The 22,348-nt window shown below is 36.6% G+C and overlaps 1 long non-coding RNA gene across 1 annotated transcript; it reads right to left on the bottom strand.

Moving 5' to 3' along the window:
- Positions 1–14,390: 14,390 nt before the first annotated feature.
- On the bottom strand, positions 14,391–22,345 carry LOC131538851 (uncharacterized). Its single transcript, XR_009270712.1, has 3 exons — positions 20,562–22,345; positions 16,463–16,553; positions 14,391–14,795 (listed from the first exon to the last, which is right to left on the bottom strand). It is a non-coding gene; the product is annotated as an uncharacterized LOC131538851 (long non-coding RNA).
- Positions 22,346–22,348: the final 3 nt, after the last annotated feature.

Here is a 22,348-nt window from a genome sequence, read left to right as displayed (position 1 = left end):
AATATAATGTTTATTTATTTTTTAAACACGATTTCAAGTTTAGCTTAACAACGCATATTAAAAATGTTTTTAACTTTTAAATACAAGGTTTCAGCAGACATTTTTTTGTGGTTGTGGGGGAAGAGGAGAATGTGAAATCCATTTTTATCTACATAAATGTGTATCTACACAAACTTTTCAGGAGGAGGTGATGTAGACACATTGCTCTGCCTGAAATATTAGTTCCTTTGCATTAATATTAATTTTGTCCTTTTTTTTTTTTATTTTCCTTATATTTTTATCATTTTTTAATCTTTTTATAATTTTTTACATTTTAATAGATGTGTGTGTTTTTAGTACATGTTTGTGTTTATAGAATAGATTTAAATTTATATATAACTGTAAATGTTGCATTAAAATGTGAAGTTTTACAGAGTGTCGTGTTTCACAGAGCTTCAGCTTGTCAACACAGTTCACCTAATGAGATGCATACTCGAGATTTCAACTTTAGGATATCTAGAACAGTGTTGCCATGGTGAGGGATTAAATTAATCACATAAAAGGGAAATAGGATGTGTTTCGTGTCTTTTAAACAACAATTTTTTTTTGTAAATGCTTAAAAATAAAAATAATAAATTAATAGCTGCTCGCATAAAATTCAAGGCATTAATGTTTGCCTATAAAACCACCTCTGTCTCTGCCCCCCTTTACCTAAATGCATTACTTCAGACCTATGTGCCTCTAGAACATAGGTCACTAACAGGCGGACCGCAGTCCGGGTCCGAACCCAGAAGCCGTCCCATCTGGACCCGGACCTACGTATCTAGCTTCTATTTCAACTGGCGCAGCTTTTGTAGTCTTTACGGTAGTGGACTCCGGTCCGAAACCGTGAAGGCTTTTGACATAATGAAATAAATACCAAACGCTAATTTCTAGTAAATCAAATTTATATCTAGCAGATCAAGGTCAGCTCTAGAGCCGTTTGGGTGCAGTCGTGCGTGCAGTGATGAGTCTGCGCACAGACAGATGAAACTTTCAGTGGGTGAAAAACAATGGCATTTTCAAAAATTAGGAAAGTTGACGGGTCCTTAAAAATTTTAAATGTTAGAAAGTCTTAATTATGATTTTAGGAGGTGTTAAATGTGGGGACTGAAAGACAAGAATTGCGATTAAACTTAAAAAAGGCTATTCATTGAATAAATATGAGCGCTGCACGTTTCAAAGTCATCTGCTTCGCTGCTTTGTGGAGTCTGTCTCTTGGGCTTTGCCGTTCCCAAAGCGCCATCTGCTGGAAGAGAATGATTTTCCATTTTCAATCAGCCCGTACGTCTGCTGTTGTCAAAGGCCAATGTGAAAATCAACCCATGTTTTTAAGCAAACACGCAGAGTTGTAAATGTGAACTGGTAGATCAACAAGAAGATAATGTGTTATAAAATGTAAATTAAGGCAGTAAAATATATTTATATGTTGTTTAATAATATAATACTTGATTGTTTTTGTGAAAACCTGCATCTGAACTGTAAATCATGCTTTTTACAGTTATTTAATTTTTTTTTTTTTTTTGTGCAAGTCTTGAAAAAGGTCTTTTAAAAGTCTTGAATTTAAGCTTAAATATCCTGCAGATACCCTGGCCTGGCAAAAACCATCAATTGTTTTTTATATATAATTGTTCGGACCTCGGCTGGTGGGGAGGGTTCATTACTGTACCTCGAGCCGTTTTAGTAGAAGACCCCTGCTCTAGAAGCTTGCATTCTGCAAGTGAACGACGCATTATTGTTCATCCCAAAGAGGCACAAAATCACTTTCACTGACTTTTTTCATTAACTGTTCCCATCTGGTGGATTGACCTGCCCAACTCAATTCCAGCAGCTGAGTCCTTAGCCTTCTTCAAGTAACGGCTAAAAACACATCTCTTCCATCTTTATTTGACCCTCTAACTCTGACACTCTATTCTAATTCTATTTTTTCTATCTGTCTTCTTTTTATTTAGGAAAAAAAAAACACACACACACTTGACCCTGGTCCGTGTAACTCTTTGCAGTTCTTTGATCAATTTGCAACTTCAAAATGAATCAAATGAAAAATAGGTTTCAAACTTCAATTTTCCATTTTTTGGAATACGTCACAAATGGATAATTGTGTCTCTGTTTAATTGTCAGTTCTACACTTTGGGTTGCTGCTTCCGATTTAGATTTTGTAACAAACAAACAAAAATGACTCATTAGTCTAGTTTTCCATTTTTGTGTTCCCGCTAGCGGTCGGACCGTACCATATTACCGCCGAGTGAGGGGAGATTAGCCTTCAGCCAGCAGCCGCGGCGCGGACACAGAGCGCTGTCGTGTAGTGTCCTATGGCACTTCTGGCCACGCCATTTTATTCTTTCTTTTTTTTTATCTGCTACCCAGTATGACAGAGGGGCGACACGGTGCAAGGCTCGTGCATTCGGATTTCAGAAAAGATTTTCTTCTCTTCTTTATTGTTAAATTGAGGCATAACTGTAGTAATATGTTTGTATTATGAAACATACGGCATTTTTCCAATAGAATTTAACATCCCACCAATAGAATCCATCACATACCAGTAGACACCATTATAGTTTCCATTAAAACCAATACAATTCCCATTATAACCATTACATTTTCTATTGTGTTTTGGGCAGGGTTCTATTGTTTTTTTGTTTTTTTCAGCAGGGCCATCAGAACTGCAGACCTGGCCAGGACTAAAGACGGGAAGACTTGAAAGTGCCACCAAAAAGAAAAGGCAAATTTGTTTTCAGGAATCAAAATAAATCATGATTATGCAGTAGAGGTCTGCCTTGCCCCGTTTAATACTTTTTCTTACAGCTTGTATAAATTGAAGATGAAAAAATATACAAACCTTATGCTGCACAAATACACAAACGCTATGCTAACCATTCAGAATAACTGAGATCAAATGTTTTTAATTAAACTTGACCAGAAGGTAAAGTAATGAGACCACCACAAATAACAAACACATTTTACCAGAGGGCTGTTTCATAAAACAAGATTAGACAACAAGCCAGGCTTATTTTGGTTAGTCAGACTTATTGTTGGTGGATTCTGTTTCATAGAGCAAACTTAAAATAGTTCAAACTCAGTTACTCTGGCAGCTTATGCTGGAAACGTAGCCCTGGTCTGGGACAGACTAACTGTCAGGCTAAGCCGAGTTTCTCTAACATTGACCAATAGATATGCAATGATATTACCACTGACTCTCTCATGAACAATTATCTGACTTTATTAACCACTGTCAGTCCAAAAATAAAAGTGTACAGAAAATGCAGCTTAAATAATAAATCAAATTAATCATATAGGCTAAAACCGACTGTAATTAATGTACTGGGCCCAAGATGTTCCTTTACAGTTACTGTTATCATAAAAAATACACACTTACTTGTAGGTTGAAAGTTCTACATGAGTTAGATTTAATGTTCAATAACAAATATTTTACATTGCATGTACAATGGTAATGTACTGTATGTAATTTTTTTTTTTTTAGGTTATTTAAAGTCAGGATTTTGACTAAAATCCCAGCTTTTCTTTATCACTCTTTATGAAACAGGCCCCAACTTTTCATTAGCCTTATAAAACTATCAACTATTAAAAGAAAACATCACAAAGTAGTAAAGCCTAAAAACATATTTAAGCGTATGTGTAACGCACAACTCAATATTGAAATATTTATAGAAAAGACAGATTACTTGAATGAAAGCAGCTTTACAGTAACATGACAAAACTGTCATTTTCTTGTTCAGAAACGGTTACAACTTCAGTTTCTACTATAAATCAGCTCTCCAGTGTTTATGTTCTTACTCTCAAAGCCTGTCCTCAACAAACTCCACAAGTAAAAATGAGCTGAAAAGGATTTGTGTCAGTAGGTGGAGCATCAGAGCCACACCCTATTTAATTACCACAGACCTTTCTGGAAAGTTCACTTTGGCAAGTTGATTCAAATTAAAGGGATAGTTCACCCAAAAATGAAAATTTGATGTTTATCTGCTTACCCCCAGGGCATCCAAGATGTAGGTGACTTTGTTTCTTCAGTAGAACACAAACGAAGATTTTTAACTCAAACCGTTGCAGTCTGTCAGTCATATAATTGCAGTCAATGGGTCCCAGAGCTTTGAGAGTAAAAAAAAAAAACATACACAGACAAAACCAAATTAAACTCTGCGGCTCATGACGATACATTGAGGTCTTTATTTGGTCTTTATTAACTTTTATTTGGGCATGATTTAGCTTTTTTGCTTGAAGTATATTGGGGCCTTAAAGGAATAGTTCACCCAAAAATGAAAATTGTCATTTACTCAGGTTGTTTAAAACCTGTATAAATTTATATTGTTCTGCTGAACACAAAGGAAGATATTTGGAAGAACGTCAGTATCCAAACAGATCTCATCCCCCATCCCCCATTAATTTCCTAATATGGTAGTGAATGGGGGATGTAATCCGGTTCGCGGTTGTGAGTGTCACCTGAGTTTGGAAAACGATGTTTACATCATACAAACTAACTGAACTCAGACATCAATCGAACCTGGGTGCACACCAGAATTTCTGTTGTGAAAGCACCCTAAATGTTTGAAATGCAAGAACCAAAAAACAACTGAAAGAATACAAAGAACATAAACCTGAAGAACAATTAAATATTTTGGAGTGATCAAATGCAGTAACATTTAGTGTCTGTTCATGGAGGTCTATTTTTCAAAGTAGCATTTATCGTTTATAATCAAAGAAATGATGATTAAGGTACAGAGCAAGAAGGGCAGAGGGAGTGTTTTCAGTTCATTGCTATGGAAGTTGATCTTCACTCCCATGAACAAGTATGGAAGTATTTTCCGGACTTTTTTCAAAAGGAATTGCAAATTGTATTTTCAATTGCGTTTTCCACATGTGGGCGCATAAATTGTGATATAATCCAAATGCAATTGCAAATCTTGCATTACCGTTTGCATTTTCGCTTTCGTGAACTCACAGTGACTGCCACATTTCAAATGAAAAAGCAAAGTCCATTTGCAACTGTATTTCCCATGTCTTACTAGTTATGAGCCTGTCATATATAAATAGCGATATTAATTACCACATTTGGTTTTTTACTTTCTCTGCGCCGCGCATGTAACCTGCCAAAACTCAAATGAAATCGCAATTCCTTTTGCATTTGAATTTCCGATGTCTACACGGACAGCTGCCAATCAAGTGTCAGGGGTGGGACTATTTTATTGGGCGTGTTTGTATTGGGAAATGACGTCACTCACAGTCGACGGCCAAGAGGGGATATGCCAGTAATAGACGATTTTGTGGAATGTTTTGAACAATGCAGGTAATCGGTGAAATTATGGAGGAAATTATGACGCTCGCGCAGCAAGTTGATGACAGTTCATACTCTACAGATTTCCTATTACTCAGAAGCCATTTAGTTTTGGACAGGTTAAATGAGTTTGTGGCCGTGACGAACAGCAACATCAATAATGTTGTCTTCGCCAACCTAAGTGAAGTGGCCAACAGGCTTTTTGTGAAGGACGGAACAACTAAAGGACCAGGACGTCCTTTGATGGACATACCACTAGAAATGATTGAGTACTACGTGATATGTGGTTACTCATGTGCCCAGCTTGCTCGGCTGCTTGGAGTATCTGAGCGAACCATTCGAATAAGACTGGAACAGCATGGATTAAGGTAAATACTGTTTTCATAAATAAATTAGCAACTGACCCTTCGCAAAAACCCGCCATCCTTAGTTACTGTTGCTATGTCCGACAAGTCGTGCTGTCATGACAAGAACACCTGTCAATCAAGCTCTTTGCGAAGGGTAAATTGGAATGTTATGCATTGTGCATATAACAAATACAAATTCATACAGTATAAAACATATATATGGCTGCTACTTTTGGCACTCCAGACCAAGATTGTTTTTTAAATTATTATTAGGGTCCAAGCCAAAATGGCGCAGGGCCCTATTGTTTCCTTCAGGATTTTTTTTTTTTTTTTTTCAACCTTCCGGGGGTTTTTGGGGGCCTTAACATGCTCAAAAACTCTTGAAAATTTGCACACACGTTGGAATCCGCGGCCATTAGGACGCCGCGACCCGGGCGTGGCACAGGGGCTCTACAGCGACCCCTGGAACACAGTCTGAAAACTTGATGTGTAGCTCACACATAGTTGCACGTATTCATATGAAACTTGGTACACATATAGATCTCATTGAGCTGAACAACTGTCGCGCTACATGTCATAGGCTCCACCCAACAGGAAGTCGGCTATTTAGGGCTATTTGAAAAGCACATGCTCTGGAATTTGATATACTCCTCTGAGGACTTCCATACGATTGCCACCAAACTCGGTGAACATGATCTCAAGACATTGGGGATGCTAAATTGCGGAGGGATTTTTGATATCTCGAACGGTTTGCCCGTGGCGAGGTGATGAATTATGGCGAAAAATGAGAGACAGGAAATGTCTAATAACATCCACATACATTGTCTGATTTTGATCAAACGTCAGGGGTTTGTTCGTTGTATGATGCCGATCGAATAGATGTGACTATTATGAGTAAAAGTTATAGCGCCACCAACTGGCAGCAGGAAATGTGTCCATTTCAAAATGCTTTGAATTCAGCATCTTATTTTTACCCGATTTGCTTCAAACTTCATCAGAATAATGACAAAACACGGCCGATGTAAAACTGTGAAGGGAATATTGATATCTAAAATATTGTTGCCATGGTAATATGTCAAAGTTGAATATTTTGTTCCGGTTATTTTGAGGCAGATAACATGCTTAGAATTCCATGAAACTCAATACACATATCCGTATTAATGATAGTTAGACACCAACAAAAGCTCATAAATGGGCGTGGAAGAGGCACTCTATAGCGCCACCTTTTGTCAAAAGTTTGGGGGTTAGTTTTAGCTACAGACACCAAACTCGGTACATAAATTTTTCTTATTAAGCCGGACAACTTTCTAATTTACAGTCATTAGCTACGACCAACAGGAAGTCGGCTATTTTTATTTTAATGTTTGTTTTTTGAGAAAACAGGCTGTAAATAAACTCATACTCCTCCAAGCAGAAACAAGTAGTTCACACCAAACTTTGTCAGCATGATGCCAATATACTGAAGATTTTAAATTGCGGACGGATTTAGGATATCTCGAACGGTGTGGTAATGGTGATTTATTAAAATAACAGTGAAACAAATAGCAGTAATTTTCTTATATCTTTAAAGTGTAGTTTCCAAACACTTCAACACTTTTTACATAAATATAACAAGTCATTCTGAGGAAACATGCATAGTTTCAAAAATGTATCATGCTCAGGGGCCACAAAACAATTAAAACTATAACTGAAATTGGTTTAAAGGTGAAGAGTGTAATACCAAGGATGACCACCAGATGGAGGCATTACCTTATTTTTCATGAGCCGCCTGTATGTCTATCAGAATGAAAAGTAATGCATAGAGTCAGCTGAAATGTTCTGTACTGTCAATATTCTTTTACACACACACACATATATATATATATATATATATATATATATATATATATATATATATATTTTTTTTTATAGTGATAGAATATAACAGATTAAAATAGAATAGAATATTAAAAGTATTGGTAACAATTTACATTAAGGTCTCTTTGGTTAACATAAGTTATTACATTAATTAACATGAACTAAAAAGAACAATATATTTTAAAATCATTTATTAATCTTATTTAATGTTAGTTAATACTGACATTAAAAATATTAATGCTATGTTAATTCACAGAACATAAACTAATGTTAAGATACAACTTTAAATTTTAATAATGTATTAATACATTTTTAACTTAACATTAATTAACATTAATAAATATTATATAAGTATCATTCATGTTAACTAGTATAGTTCAAGAACAGTTTTTAATATGAGTTAATTCAAAACTAACAAACTAAGTATGAACAACATATGTTTTACTATATTTTTGTGTTAGTAAAAAATTCTTTGTTAGTTCATGTTAAAGTAACTAATGCACATTAACAATAAATTTTAATTAATAATGTAGTAGTCAGTTTTGAAAATATAATTAACCAAGATTCATGAATGCTATAAAATTATTGTTCGTGCTAACTTCATGTTAACTTATATAATGTTAAAAAATAAAAACTTATTTAAAAGTGTTACAAAAGCTTTACATATTGTTCTTTATGTGTGTATGTGTGAGTGAGTGTGTGAGAGAGAGAGAATACAGAGACTAACATTAATAAAAGCTATATAATTATTGTTCATATTAATTAATATAGTTAATGTTAATAACTGAAACCTTATTGAAAGTGTTACCCAAATGTTATATACATTTGCGTGTATGTGTGTGTGTGTGTCTTTCACAGTCTTGATAGTTTGGATTAACCCTTTCAATGCTGTATCTCTCAAAACCAGACTGACAGAGGGTTACTGTAATGCATGTGCCCGCTGGGCACAGTTTTCCTGATGCCACCGGGGTGGCGGTTGCGCTGACGGCTTGGGCCCGCCATCGCTGCTTGCAGCTATATTTGTGATCTTGTTATGCTTTGTGTTTATGTTTTATTATTGCCTTGTACAAAAATATATGCTGTTAGTTAATATATCTTGTTCTGACCCTTAAAGGCTTCACTCCAGGTATGTTCCCTGTACATTTCAAATGTAAATTTAAAAATGTTTAATTATGCACACAAGAAACTATTTCAAAGTATTTCAGTACAAACATGTTTGAGATTTTTAGGCTTGAAGTCACAGAAATGTTTGTGCTGAAATACTTTCTTGTGCGTGTGTATATATACTTTATATAATCTGAAATTAGGGAACACATTAACTATTAACTAGGTATTAACTCCAAATTACTGCTTATTGTTACCAAGTAAGGTAGTTGTAGTGGTTATGTTTAGGAATGGGGTATGGTCAAGGGATCTAGAATAGTATAATGCAGAATAAGGAATTAATATGACCTTTATAACCACTAATGGATAATATAATATAATATAATATACAATATGAAATAATATATAATATGGTAGTAATATGCAGGCTAAGCATAATTATGTGTTCCCTAAAAACAGGTACCAATATGTATTTAGATACCAATACATATGTTGAAATATTAATAATAAACCCTTCTATGTTGTGTTAACTTCTGTGGAAATGCATTTTTAGTTGCTCATTAAGAAGTAGTAAACTGTTGAATGTTTGATGTTAAAACCTGCAACAAAGTATAACACTAGTTTATATTTGTTTATAGACTCATAATGCAGCAGACAGAGTTTCCAAAGCAATAGAACTTGCATCTGGTTTAAAGCTACCTCCACATAACCATCTGTTTCATGGCTACCTACATTTTGAAGCATTGGTACAACATGACTACAAATATTCATGCACCAATTGTGGCTCTCATCCTCCTGTAGTTATTATGGATCTTCATAAAAAGGGAGTGTTCAGTATGCCAGGTAACAGCATATACATTAAACCCATTCTGAAAACTTTTTTTTTTTCTTTTGTCTTTGTTTTTAATGTGAGGGACAAAGAATGTTGTTTTCCTTCTGCAGTGAGTGAGGTGCCAGATCCAACCGAGTATACTGGGGAAGTTAATGTGAAGGACTTCTGGGAGTCTGTGTCCTTGAATATTATTTCCCTTGGGTTTGTGAAGGGTAAGAGACGGATTTTCTTTCTCACAGAAGTAAATTGTACCCGGCTCTTCTGAATGATAACCCCTTTTCACACATACTGTCTTTACTGGTAAAATGCCAGCAAATTGCATCATGTGTGAACGGGACCTTTCTGGTGAATCAGTACTGCCAATTTACCAGTAAACAAAGTTGTAACATTACCAGCAAATTACCAGTATGAGGCGATGTGTGAACAGCACATGTATTTACTGGTAAAGTCATTCTGATTAATTGCTGTGTGAAAAAGGCTATTGATTAAAGGCTATTGATCAACTAACTTGACAGATGTTATAAAATTTTTCATTTGTGTAACAGTTTGTTCTGGTCTTTTAAATGTTGTAGCTCTTATAGTCCTGGGGGTGTTTATTTCTTCAGTCAACTAAAACCTGGCATAAACTACACTTAGAATAAACTATTTGCTGGTCTACATTCTGGTGGACTACGTTCGTTTAGCTCAGCACTTGAAAACCACAACATCTCAGCCACCACCAAAAATTGTCCAAAGCACATGGAATATCTCTAAAATAACCTATATTTAAAAAAAAGAAATTTTCATGCAGCTGGAGAGGAGAATCCATTTATTGTTAAGCCAAACTTTGGTTTTTGGGCACCATGGATTGGACCAGAAACACGAAGATCTGATCTGGTTTTAAACACTGAGTGGGAAAAAGTACATCGCCCAGCAAAAATAAAAGAGCAGGCAGAGCTAGACATTGCTGAAGATAGACTTCTTGAGGAAGTCATGAAAACGAAGGTAGGGATTATTTATGATATTTGTTGTTTGTGAAACTATTTGAAAAATTGTTTCAACTTTACAGGTTGATGATGTCAAGAAACTGTGCAAAGCTTGTGGGGTCGATCCATGTGGTTCAAAAACAGACCTTATCCTCAGGCTTCATAAAGAAATAAGGAGTAGGAGCGTCTATGATCAAATTTTTGAGAAAGTTTGGGGTGCATCAGGTATGGAACCATACTCTTGAGTTTGTTAATCAATCAAATTTAAAGTATTTAGCATTTTTATTATTGGTGATTTTAGGAGGCTGGTCTACCGTTATGTGCCCATGTGGAGTGGTATACAGCCTGAAATTCAACATGAGAGCGGAAAGTCCAAGAGACTACATTGATATTTTAATGTCCTGGCAACATTTACCAAATGTTAGCATTCATGATTTTGCCAGAAGTCTGGCAACACATGGTAATCTGAAGGATCCGTTGGTGTTGCCATTTGCTCCACATGAGGGAAGACTAATTAGCCCTACAGAAGAAAACATTGCTTTAGCAAAAGAAGGCAAGGTCAAGGTTGATCTTCCCTGGATAAGAGAGCCGGGAAATCCCCCAGATATCAATGGGCATCCTACAACAGGTAGTTCAGAGCATTATGTCCTATACGACAAACTGCATGAAACTAATGCTAAAGATCCCAAGGATTTTCTAAGAAGAACCGCCATTGTCCTAGAATTGGCTGGGAAGGTTAATACCCAAGTGGTAGAACAATTTTTTGCCCAAATGGAGAAAAACAACTACTTTCTTAACATGATGTCTCCCAGCTCTCAGATCTTTCTAATTCAAAATATAGTCCACCATCACAACACCCTGCTTAACAGATCAAGGCTGGAGAAAATACAGAAGTCAATGGGAACTGGACAAACCTCCATGAACAAGAATGGGCAGCTTGTCATTGGTAACATATGTTGGTGTTTGTAACATATTTCATGATATTCATGCTCACGCAAAAACTACATTGTTACCAAAACACTAACCTTTACCTACATGCAAATAGTTTTTACTCTTTTCCAGATTATTGACCAGCAGATCCAGGAGGAAGAGCTCGAGATAATTGGGGTGTCAGAAAGACACGATAAGCTCATCCTTCTCGACAGTAGGCTGGACGACTATGTTGTCCCAGCCCATTTCTATGCAGGCGACCCTGACGACTTGGTAAACCAACTACCACTGAAACTGAAAGTTCGGCATATACAAAGACATGTTCTTAAGATAGAATGCCTGGATTCACCTAAAAGTGAGGAATCGCTGAATCTACTTCAGGATGGGGCATCCCTAGATCCCGGTCAGAGTGGGGAATCACCTGATCCACTTCAAGCTGCTGCATCCATAGATCTAGATCAGAATGGGGAATCCCTGGACCCAGCTGAGAGCATGGAATCCCTCGATCCAATCGACTAATGGAAAAAAGACATTGGTTCAGTTTGTTGTTTTTTTTTCTGTAATTTAATCTAAATAACTTGAATGAATTCACTAAATTAATAAATTCAACCTTCTTCTATTTCTGTAAGTTCAACTTAATATTGTGTAATGTTCAATAATTTTGTTTATAGTTTAAATAATGTTTAATTTCTTATTTGTTCTTCTTAGTAACACTTTAATATCTTTGCATGATTGCAGATGATTTGTGTAATTCCTAGTTCTAAATTATAAATTCCTAATTGCATTGCACAATTACTAAGTCTCATCATTTCATACCTACCCACCACACATACATTTATAGATAAAGCCTTAATGCTGTTGAAACCTAAAGTATTAAGAGTTAAAGTATTAAACTTAACAGACAGGCCAAAAATAACAATGAATACTGCGGTCGATTTACCTCGGAAGTCGAGGCTGGGAATAACATCACATCCAAGTGGACCTCGTTCCTCTAGAGAAGTCAGAAAAATAGGTATGTGTTCGACTTGAAGCAGCGCCGTGCAGACCGAGCAGTGTTTGTAGGGGTACTCAAGTTCAGAGGCCAAGCGGGCCGCATTTAAACTACATCAAATGTGAAGGGCCACTCATTACAATTTGCATTATCAAACTTTAAGAAAGACAATATTTGCAGATTTACAGATTTAGATTTTTTTATTTTTTAAGAGTAAAAATCTAGAACAAAAAAATTGGATTAAAAGTTTGTTTTGCTATATTGATGCAAAAAAATACTTTCATAGATAAACTCAAAATGCTAAAACTCAAAACATTCTTGAGCAAATAGAGTTCACAAATTTCTTTAGAAAGAAGTATTATTTTTCATATGCATATTAACTATATTGTATCAGTATTTTATTTTAAAATACTGTTCTCCCACCATGATTCTGAAAAAAGACAACTAAACAAAATAATGTGTAATTTACTAGAGTTTCTATTAAAAATTGCTGCAGTCTATATATAAAACACAATATTCAATGAATTTATAAAAAAAAAACTTGCTCATTAAGACTTCACTTGTATATGACAGTAAACATACGACGCGACAATATATGATTTATGTTCTTCAAGCCACCTCTGGTATTTTCATATTAATAAAGTATATTTATATTCCAAAGCTAATCAACATAGCCTTTATTACCATATAGAATATATTATCTCTGCCTAATTCTGTGATGAAAACCGCACATCAGCGACAAACACTCGACTGATGTTGTGGAGTAGAATCATCCCTTACAAAAAATTACTGCAGTTTTTAAAAAAAGTAATACTGCAGTTTTTGTTACATGTAGAAAAATGCATTTTTTTGGACACGAAAAAACTGCATTATTGCCGTTTTACTGCAATACATCTGAAGTACTATTGAAATACAACTGCAGTAGAGCTGTAGTATTACTAACAAACAACTGCAATAGAACCGCAGTATTACTGAAATACAGCTGAAGTATTACTACAGTTATACTGCAATAAATCTGCAGAAATACTGCAATATATAATACAACTGAAGTACAATTCAGTACTACCAAAGTGCAATACTAATAAAATGCTGTACAGTAACACTGAAATGCAACCAGAATATTCTGAATAACAAGTTTTATTTTACACATCTGCAATATAATAAATTAAGGTAAAAAACAACAGTGAATGTCTCAAACAGCAATGCAACAATAAATGATTTTACTTTTCTTTAAACTTAAAATAACAGGCTGAGAGTTACACTAAATGTATTTAGTGTTTATTTACATATCACGCAATCATGTACATTTCTTCCCGCATTATTCAGACAGGTTTCATTTTTTGAAGAGCTTCTCCTCATCGTTCTGCTTGGTTTTTATGACTGCCTTCATCTCAGATGTGGAAACATAAAAATAATAATAATAGAAAAAAACAATTTACAAATATACAAGTATATAATTTAAATATATTATTATAATACAGTATATAGAATATATGTGTTGTGTTCCACTGTTATTGTGTCCCCTTCATTTAATACTGTGTGTAGCCTATAACCCTCTTCACACATAAGTGGCAATCCATGGCTAGGTGTGCATTACATGATTTTAATGCATGAGGTGGAGGCACAGAACCACCCGACATGAAACGGGTTGCCTCCACTGAAGTTGATTAAAATTAAAAATAAGACCTTCATTCCTCTTTGGAACACAAAGAAATCAGAGAGGTTTCTGACCCTGCACAGAAAGCAATGCAACTTACACATTCAAGTTCCAGAATGGAAGGAAAGACATCGTTAAAGTAATTAATGTGACTCCAGTCGTTTTAACTCAATTTTATGAAGGGACACAAGTGTTTGCGTCCAAAAAACATAAACTACTTTACCACTTATTTACAAAAATATTGATCTGTAATGTGCATTCATGAGAGCATCACAAAGCATGAGAGTTGTGTTCATGCGACAGAAGACAAAATTGAGGTTAAACCACTGGAGTCACATGGATCACTTTCACAATGTCTTTCCTATTGTTCTGGAACTTAAATGTGTAAGTTGTGTTGCTGTCTATAGAGAGGGGTCAGAAAGTTCTCAGATTTCATCAAAAATATCTTAATTTGTGTTTTGAAGATGAACAAAGGTATTATGGGTTTGGAACAACATGAGGGTGAGTAATTAATGACAGAATTTTCATTTTTGGGTGAACTAACCCTTTAATGTTTGTGGAGTACAATTTGACTGGAAGTTAAGCATTGAGAATAATTGCTGTTATAACTACATTTCTTTACTTTTCCATTCCCTCAGCTCTCTCTCTGTTTTCATGCTGAAATGGCAGTAGTATTGTAAATCTTCTTTTAGCTCTTTGATTTCATTTAACTCCTCGATCTCTTCATGTCTGAAGATCTCTTCCATGGCTGAGGAGACAGAGGACTTATACACTTGATTTCTCCAGCACTCCCACTGGTCTTAGTTTCTGAAATACAATAGCAGTTATTATGTATTCTAAACTATAAAGATAATCAGGGGTGCAAACTTGTCACCTTTCGGCGAAATTCGCAGTTTTCACCTTGAAATAGGTCATTCACGTGAATCGTGTAGATCTTTAAAAAAAAAATTAATTGGGGGGGGGGTCGTATCTGCGTGTCATCTGTGTCACGTCACCTGTAGCGTTTTTTTCCCCTGTTGGCAAAGGAATGGACCCGCCCTACTCTGCCTCTAATTGGCTTACCTTAATGTCCTTTCCCTCAACCAACCAATCTCACTCCTGAAGCCTAACTTTTAGACGCTGCAGGCATGCTATCCATATTTCCAGAGGCTACGTAAAACGTGTAGGAACAAGCTAATGGCAAGCAACTTATGACCGAATGAAGAATGTGCATCAGTGTGTTTTTTATTTTTTCCGTTTTATTTCATTTATGAAGGTGATGTAAACTGAATAATTATATATTCTATTATAATTATATAATAATATTGTGTGTAGGCTATGTAACATATAGTTTTCATTTGATTCATTTCGACAACTTTACCGACACTGCATATAGTCTTTGGCTGCGTCCATTGCATCCGACACGTTTTTTCATGGACACGCCGCCAAATCGGAAAGTCGGGGCTTAAAGAAAATTTCGAGTTTCCCACTCGTAATAACGACTTTGTGGTGCCATTCATGTGCGTTCAACTCGTACATGTATCTGACATGACTGTAACAGCCTATTTCAAGACGGAGAAACCAACACAGTCTCATCCCAACTCGTCACATATCGACTCTTGGTCAGGACCCTTTGGCGTCGTTTTTTGACGCACAGGGTACCCCTTTAGCGTCATTTTTCGACGTGCAGGGTCCTCCATTGCTTTAAATAAGAAACCCTTAGCGTCAATATGCCGACGCAAAAGGCTTATCATCATGATTAAATTATATATTAGGCAATAATATTGCTATTATTGCATATATGTTGGGGTTTTATTTACATTACACTATTTACACATTTATGAGCACGTAACCCAACCCCTAAACCTACCATTTGTCAATAAAGCACAAGATACAACAGGCAGATGCAACTACCGTCATAATTTGTTTTTTTGTTTTTTTTAATAATATTCCAAGTCTTTCGAGGCAAAGCGATTTATTTGTGAAAGGAATAGACGAGATCGCCGTCTCTGTCCGCCCTAAAGCTCTTAATGTGTGCTGTCTCTGTGTGCGAATTCAAAAAATGCCGCCAGAAGAAGCCTTACGTTAGCAATTGGCTCTTGTGTGTCTCGTGACCAATTGCGTCATGCTGTTGTGAAATGCCATTGGCTCTTGAGTATCTCGTGACCGTGACCGATTGCGTCATGCTACGGGAGTATCTTTTTGAATGAGATGTGAGCGCGTTAACGGAGCGGGATCATTTTCAGCGATTAAAACCTTATGTTTTGCTCTCTTCTTCGCATAAAGATATCGTATGGCTTCAGAAGACTTGGAATGCAACACGACATGTTTGTAATGCATTTATAATGCTTATTTATGGTTGTTTTTTGCAATAAATACCTGTGACTGCACTTATATTTGCCTGTGTGTGTTTTATATTGTTCAGAGGTGGGTAGGTTTGCACCCCTGATAATAGTTAATAAAAGATCAATTAAATTAAGTAGATTACTGCTCACCATTATTTGAGTGCTTGTTTCACCACAGCCATCACCCTCTGTTGAATTATATTTTTGGTCGTCTTTTTTTAGTTGTTACCAGTGCATTTTCCTGAAAATAGCAATCACACACTAAAAAAATGTCCATTTCCACACATCAATGTCACACTACTGCACATAAATGCTGGTGTACAGTGCTGTGAAAAAAAATCCTGATTTATTCTATTTTTGAGTATATCCAGCACTAAATATTGTCAGATATTCCTAAGAAAATTAACACAAAAAACAAAGGCAAATACAGTTATCATTAATAAACTGTAGTTTGTGTTTATTCAGGTTGGCTGTTTCATGCACTTTTTTTTGAATATTTGAACCAATTTAAGTCAAGTCACCATTATTTATATAGCGCTTTATACAGTACAGATTGTTTCAAAGCTGCTTTACAGTGATAAAAAGAAAAATAATGATGCAAACAGAATTCACTTCTGCTGTGAAGCAGCTCTAAACAGTAAAACGTGTCATTGTTCAGTTAAAATCAGTGTTGACTCAGTTAATTTCAATAACTGTATAAAATAATTTCAATGCATCTAGATAGCAGTGGTGTCATCATCCAATAGTGTCAGTGGAGTCAGCTCAATAATACTGCTGAATATTATTAGTCCCCAAATAAGCATGCCAGAAGTCGACAGTGGCAAGGAACCCAAACTCTGTCAGGTGACAGAATGGAAAAAAAAAAAAAAATTGGGAGAAAGTATGTATAGTTCATGGATCAGTTCCCCTCTGGCCAACAAATGAACATGATTATGATTCAGGCTGCATCACAATTTAGTGTGAAATATACAGGACTGTAGGCCTACAAGTAGCTGGAGTTACGGATCTCATTTAAAGACTAAAATCTAAAATCAGGTTTACATTTGTGGCTAACTAGAATGTGAGTGACCTTTAAAGCATTTCCAGAAATAAAGTCTCACCAACATCTGTTGAGTGCCTTTTCACTTCCTCTCTTCTCCTCTTTCCTAATGCTTCCTCCGTTGCAAGAGTTGCAATTTAGTTTATTCCATTATTGTAAATGATGTACTGATGCTATTGAACTGAACTGAGCTGGACAATGAGTGCGTTTACATGGACCCTCTTAATGCGATTATAATGACATTTTGGCGATATTGCGATTATGCTTTACCTCATGTAAACGCAATACTTCGACCTAAATAATACGATTAAGCTTATAATCGCAGCAAGCATAATCGTATTAACATAGGTGGCGTACACCGATTTTAATCGGAATATACAGGCATGTAAACACCTTAATCGCAGTATTGCCGCTCTGACCAAAGTGCGCATGCGCTTGTTACATATATGAATAACGTGACACGCACCTGTAATAATACGGAGATTAGAAACGATGGAGGGGAAGAAAGCATCGCATTCTGAGGAAAACACAACAAGCTGCCAGCAGTCTCTGTGCAACATGATCTCACAGAATTACGTGTAATGTTCACGGACTTAATTAACCCTGAATCTGTGGTGGCATCACGGAATCGCCGAAAATGCCGTGATGGACTCACAGAAGTGATACCAATGTAAGTCAGTGACAGGCATCAGCCGTGCCCCACGCACGGAAACCAGTGAATCCGTGCATGGACCACGGCTGATGCCTTCTGTGAGCCCAACATGGAACTTTCGGCGATTCCGTGATGCCACCACAGATTCGGGGTTAATTAAGTCCGTGAACATTACACGGAATTCTGTGAGATCAGGTTGCTCTGTTCCTTACCCTCATCCAGAAAGGACGAACAGAACGCGACGGCAGCGTATAGGCAAACAAATTCCATCATATTTCTATCATGGCGCTGAAAAAGCGTGGAATACAGCGATACAAAATCATTATGCATTAGACGTAAATAGATTAAAACAGCGACCAGTAACTAGGGATGCACCGAAATTAAAATTCTTGGCCGAAGCCGAAGCCGAACAAAATGGCATTCTTTTTCCCCAGGACTGTTTTTCCATTTTTTTTATTTATTTTTTTTTGTCACCACTGCATAAATTAAATATCCAAAATGTGCTTTTTACTGTTTTGTCCTGCTTTTCAAAAAAAAAAAAAAAATAAATTACAAAACACCAATTTAAAAATATTTACTTAACACTGAACATTTTTTTAACATTCTATCAGACATTATACCAACAAAGCAAAATTTTACTAAAAATTAATAAGTTACTAAAATAATATTTTTGGGCCATTTTTGAGACCTCCTTCTTGAATCAGGCATGTATTTTTTTACTGTACAAATAAATGCAGCCTTGCTGAGCAGAAGAGAATTCTTTTAAAACATATTACAGATCCCAATTTGAACACTATTGTGAATGTTATAATAAATGTATAGAGCTTTTGTAGGGTAATTATTATTATTTTTATTTTACTTTACAGAACAACAGTAAAATTACAATACTAACATTTATGAATGTTGATGGAGTTGTTGCTTTTTCTTACTGTGCGTTCACACCAGACGCGACTTGCGCGAATAAATCGCGCTATTCGCGCGTAGTTGGACGCTTGAACATTTTGAGTTTACTCGCTTCATTCGCGCGTGAAATTCGCTTCATTCGCGCGTGAAATTCGCTTCACAACAGACGCGAATTCGCGTCATGGGAGGGGCTTCTGCCAGGCGGCTCCAGTCTCGTTGAAAAATGGCAGACATGGATTTTATTGAGAGGGTAGCTGCGCTTTATGTGTTATGGAAGGCTGAAAAACAGCGTAGACTCGTTCGGCGCCGTGTCTGGGTCCATCAGATCCTTTTTATTCCTGTTTCTGTAATGATACGAAGATGTATCATACAGCTCCGGGAGCCCACAAACAGCTACGATCACTTTGTCCTCCATTGTTGTTTCGATTCCGCCGCCGCTATGTCATAATCACGTCACTACTAGAGCAAGCTCCTGATTGGTTAACGCGCCAATTTTCGCCAAAGTTCAGATTTTTCAACCGCGCGAATCACGCGTTAAGCGCGTCAACGCCCAAAACGCTCAATTCGCGCCGCCTCATTCGCGAATCGCGTAATTGCGCCGCCTCATTCGCGAATCGCGTAATTGCGCCGCCTCATTCGCGAACCGCGCCGCAAGATGTCTATTCGCGTCTTTGCATTGACTTAACATGTAAATCACTCGCGCTTAACGCTTCATTCGCGTCTGGTGTGAACGCACCTTGAGACTTTATTTTGGCAGAAACCCGCAGGAAGATCTTAGTGCTTCTTTTTGTTGACAACAGCATGCAGATATTTAAATGATACTCATTACGAATTTGGGAAGATGTTTGTAGCACTTATCACATTGCCATGTGCCATTTACTGAGCAAAAGACGAGTAGGCTACAGTGTTTTAACGCAGATGTTCCTCGCGCTTTGGACTTTGAACCCTGGCACCGCAAGCTCGTGCAGCGCTGTTTGAATACATGCAATCCCTGCTTGTATTAGAAAACATAACATTCTGCAGTTTATTTACTAATCAGTTGAGGCTATTTCGCGATTTCAATCATCATAGTAACAGCATCAACCACCTCTTCCTCTTCTCATCGGAGACATGAGATGCAGCGCTAAGCATCTAACTGTCGGTGCTTCGTGCTTGGAATTATTTTTGCGTCTTTCTCTGACAGTTTTAAATACTTTCACACTGCAGACGTGTTTGCTGCATTAGTGCGCGCCTCTATTTGATCGCGTCACGTCATTGTTCGGTTCAATTTATTCGGTCTTTTCGCTTATTCGGCCGAACACCGAAAGAGATTTTTTTGCTATTTTCGGCCGAACAATTTCGGTTGCCGAACATTCGGTGCATCCCTACCAGTAACACTGCTCTTTCTGAGTCCATCATTTGTGCTGTCCAGTGGGGTATGTGAATAATGGCAGTGAAAAAATTAAAAATTGTTGGTGTTTATTATAGTAAAAGTGTAGTAAAACAGCATTAAACCAGTTGTTTTGTCTTTCTATCATTATCTCCTCGCGCACAGACCCGCTCGCGCTACAGATACAGAAGCGCATTTCCTCTCATCTTCTTCTCATCTCAAGTCTTTTTACATCTGTCTAGAATTATAACTAAAGATATATGAGGACATTAGACATTATACTCACCGCTAAACTGGATGAGTCGACTAGTCTCCACCTCTCCTGATGAACTTCTTCCGGAAAGCGTTTCTTCTCTTTTGTCGCACTTGTGAAAGGTCTCGGAGTGAAATGTTATATCTTTGTGCTTTAATTGTGATAGTTCACATATGAACGATGTTGTCAAACCAAAACGTGTTTTATACTTTACATCCATCCTGCAGCAGACACTACGGAAAAGACGCTGATTTACTGTCGGTTACTTAATCCGCTGCTCGCGAGACTCGTTGTCAGGACAACGACCTTTGGCGCGAACAGAGCCGTTTCTCTGGGCGCGAAGGAAGATCTCACGTGCGGGTTATTAATCGATGCGGGTGAAATATTCCATAGGCAAATATTTTTTTGTACAAAAATATTTTTGTACGAATATTTTATAGGAAGCCAACGTTACAAAAAAAAAAAAAACACTTGCCAAGTCTACTGTAACCACAGCACTTCTACATGTTGCACAATACAGCATAACTGCAGTACAGGGCCTATAAGACGGTTTCAACGGCAACAACATAAACAAACGTTACTGCGCATGCGCACTTTTGTGGCCCTAACTTAACTTCCGGTAGACTTCCAAATCTAATCAACAGCTTGAATCCCTCTTGAGTAGATTATTTTTTATAAGCAAAATATTTTTGCTGCGTAACTGACTTATTGAAAATGCAAATTCATTCACTGCCAGCAGGAGGTGCTTTAAAGCGGGAGAAAGAGAGGTTTCCCGATAACACTACACAAAGCAGAGCTCTGCTCACAAACGCTGCTTTATCAGGCATATTATGGACGTTTTTTCCTAACAAAATTAAAATATCTAAAAAGATCAAATAATAAATCAAACTCTCAAAACAACTACCCAAATGATAAATCATAGCATATAACATGCAAGATGAAATGAAAATGACAAGACAGTCTTCCTTCAGAAATACAGTGATATAAAAACACCAGCGCCTTGTTTTGATTTTTAAACGTGCAGTACGTGTTTATTCAACAAAGTCTTTTGGAAAATCGGTCAGTTTTGATATCGTGGCAGGTTGCCAGAAATAAATAACTGTATGGGAAATAAAACCCACAGCCCAACTTCATTACTCATCACTTTAACTTTAACTGCGTTTGTAGCCAAACCTATAAACAAACACACACCGGAAGTTAATTTAGGCCAGGCGCATGCGCCCGATGAAACCGTCTATACAAGAAGACTTTATTGGCAATGAAAAGAACCTCATTGCCATTAAAGTGAAATTACTGAACCTAATCATAGGAGCTTTATTTAAAAAAAAAAAGCTCATAAAAAAAAAAAAATACAATTAAATTAATTTAATCAGACAGACTTAGAAGTTTTTGCATCTGAAATTTTCACCTGCATTTCAGCGTATCACTGAACTGCAGTTATATTGTATCTGTACTTCATTATACTGCAAATCTACAGTTGCACTTCATTGCACTTCAGCTTTACTGCTCTTGAACTTTAATGAACTGCAGTTATATACTTCATTATATTGCAATTGTCCAGTTGTACTTCATTGTACTGCATTTATACTACTTATTGTACTTCAATTTACTGCAGTTATTTTTTGTAAGGGCAGTACTTAACAGGAAGTGCAGTTCATCAAGTAATTCAATTGCTGTAGACGAAACATAAAAACAGTTTTCCAACTTTAGTAAAACTGAAGCTATTTTATGTTCGACTACTTTTGGATGATCCTCTGAAGTGTCTGCATCACTATCTGCATTTGACAGAGCAACAAAATCTATGTCTGCAGAAGTTGAGG

The sequence above is a fragment of the Onychostoma macrolepis genome, chromosome 04 (genome assembly GCF_012432095.1).
Source record: "Onychostoma macrolepis isolate SWU-2019 chromosome 04, ASM1243209v1, whole genome shotgun sequence".
Lineage (NCBI taxonomy): Eukaryota > Metazoa > Chordata > Actinopteri > Cypriniformes > Cyprinidae > Onychostoma > Onychostoma macrolepis.
The sequence above is the reverse complement of the archived record's forward strand: the minus strand, read 5'-3'. Positions and strand labels throughout refer to the sequence as shown.